This window comes from Montipora foliosa, chromosome 11 (genome assembly GCF_036669935.1).
Source record: "Montipora foliosa isolate CH-2021 chromosome 11, ASM3666993v2, whole genome shotgun sequence".
Taxonomy (NCBI): Eukaryota; Metazoa; Cnidaria; class Anthozoa; order Scleractinia; family Acroporidae; genus Montipora; species Montipora foliosa.
In genome coordinates this window covers 31,574,264-31,576,962 of record NC_090879.1, presented here as the reverse complement: position 1 = coordinate 31,576,962, position 2,699 = coordinate 31,574,264, and the positions used below count along the sequence as shown (strand labels likewise).

Below are 2,699 nucleotides of genomic sequence, written 5' to 3'. Positions count from 1 at the left end.
TTGACTCTGACGTTATTCTTGAAGACGTCTGCATCTCATAACACTTAACAGTTAATCAGTGACCTCTCTTGGTATAGCTACCGTCTTGGTAAGTTCTTTTAGACATTTATCTCCAGCATTGCATTTACAAAACAGAGTGCACGGCGATTTGCTGCGGCTGTAGCTGCACCTCAGTTTCTGCACGCTGAGGCGCCTTCACAGTTGCACTTGATCAGGGTCATGATTATGGTACAGTGTCGCACCCGGATAGCGCATGGGCTGCTGGTAAACCAGGTATGATACTTCGGTGGGTTTGTACAGAGACCTTAATGTCGATAAGTGATCGTTGCTGAATCGGTGAGATCATAAACATTGGACAAGTAAGGCGTTCATTCAAATAATGAAAGAGGAGCTGGATAAACACATCTGTGTCGTCTGCAACAACCACTGTAGCAACAGAATGCTCCTTTGCACACATGATAGTTGTTGGGCAATGATGTTATCTGCCTCTTCGTGAGATGTTGCAATACCTTCCCTTTCATTGACAACCCCTTTGTGGATCTCGGTTGGGACATAAAGCTTGCCATGCAATTGACATGATATCCCGCATCCGCTGCGTGCAAATCACTTAAAGCCCCTTCAACGCGAACTCTCACTTGCCAATGGTTGGCAATATCATCATTGCGTTGTGTGCAGGCTTCTAATATAGACTGCTTGAATGCCTTTTTGCCAGGACCTGCATATGCAGTCCGGCAAAGCACTACTGCTTTCTTCCAGTGGTCTGGATGCTTCTTGTCTTTCTCTATCTTACACAAATCCCCGCAAAAAAGACAGTTCTCTTTGAATCGAAATACTGGTACATCTGAGCAGCGTTGTTTTTTCAATGGCTGACTTGCTGAAACACTGGCGCAACCTTCTCGTTTCTTGTCACGACTCAAATGCTGCTGAGAAGTGTATGTAGATACACAGCGCCTATGGCATTCGATGGTCAGTTCTGAAGTCTTTCCCAATCGATCAACTAGATCAACATGAACGTTGTCCCTATACTCTTTCGAAAACCTTATTACTGATTCTATGCGAGAGGGCCTTCCTTCGTCAGTTCACCTTTGTCGTCACAGTTATACTTCCACTTAAAATAACACTGGTTTCCATTCTTAGCGGAAACTCTTGCAAGCTACAAAATGATACAATTGCAAAGCCGTTATAAGCGTGCCGCAATAAGGCTGCACTGCAGGCTGCAACAGACCTCATATAATCGCCCAAATTATAACTACAGCAAAAGACAATATTTCTTTTCTAAGATAAACGCTATATTTCTATTTAAAATAAAAGATGAAATATATATAATATTATGTCTTCTTTGGAAATTATAAAAAGTAAAATTTAACATAGCCGGGGGAACAAATAAACTAAAACTCGATTAGATTTTCGCATTCGCATGAAGTTAACAGTTAATTGAATAAAAATAAGTTAAATCTTCCATTCTATAATACAAATCAGTAAATAACACACATTAGAGTCAAAGTTCGAGCCTTTGTTTAGAAAAAACACTTACTATTCATGACTATTACAGAGGAGCAAGGGAGCCGCCACCTTGAATGATGAATAATGCTTGGGTCCTGGGCACTAGTCTTCTGGCCATAAATCAATAGTCAGTAAATTCCAGGTAGTGCTTGCATCATTTTGAGTTGTTTCCTTGATAATAGTAAAGTGTGCAGCTCAAGTAATCACTTTTGATAAAAATTTCACCCACAATTTTACAAAAATCACCAATGACATAGCAGGCGTTATTTACCACAGGGAGCCCAATTCTATGTGGAAGACTGTCCGTAAGGGGAAAACTAAATGCTTAATATAACATGCAAAAACGTTGTATGGAAGCATCTGCAAGCGGAAAATAAGCGTTTAGCTGCCGGACTATTTCACTCGTTCGCTGCGCCAGGAGTCCATGAGAAAGTAGGAGCTTACCTCTTCCATACAAGCCCTATGTGACCTATAAGTCAACCTTTGCGCGTATCTTTCTATTTGCAGAACGCTACGAGTTCTTCGTCTCTGCACGCGCTGTTTAGAATGGCCAATCAAAGTAAAGAGAGTGTCAAACGAAGACCAAAGTTGTTTACCAAGAAGAAACCGGTTGGTTCTTGGTTTGTTCAAATGATAAGCCAAAACTCCCGAATGGGAGATTCAGTTGGGATCGGCGTGTACCATTTTACACAATTCGTTCGAGTTTACCGAGAGAGTCTGGAGAAAGGCAAAATCATGGGGGAATGCAAGTAGTAAACACGCTTTCCGTTTGGAAATTCTCCTGGGAAATTTTGGATTACCTTTCAAGAAATCCCGTTTTCTCCGGAAAATTTCCGTTTGGGACGACCAAAATAGGTTTACCATTCCAACCGAAATTTCTGGATTTTTTTGGTAAATGCTAAACAACCAAAAATAGTAAAAACAATGTATGAAGTTAAGGGTTAGCTCTAAAAATAGAAAAATACGCACAAAGGTCGACTCCTACTCGTGGGTTCACTCGTGAAATATTTTTCAACACTAGAAAAGAAATTTCGTATCTCCGCGCGGCTATGCAATATCCTCTATTTTCTGTATCATTGGCGTTCAGATATAAGGGAGTTTAAGAAATTATCATGCTATCAGACTTAACTGATTAGAGTGTAATGAGAAGTGCTAGTTTTGTACCCCATATGAACCATGTGAGCGTTAGCCTTACT

The 2,699-nt window shown here is 40.7% G+C and overlaps 1 protein-coding gene across 1 annotated transcript in view; it reads left to right on the top strand.

Moving 5' to 3' along the window:
- LOC137974677 (glutathione hydrolase 1 proenzyme-like) overlaps positions 1–2,233 on the top strand; it is a 35,504-nt gene extending 33,271 nt beyond the window's left edge. The window contains exon 9 of the mRNA XM_068821615.1: positions 2,011–2,233. The gene's annotated coding sequence lies outside the window, so the exon portion shown is untranslated. The remainder of the gene's footprint in view (positions 1–2,010) is intronic.
- The last annotated feature ends 466 nt before the right edge of the window (positions 2,234–2,699 follow it).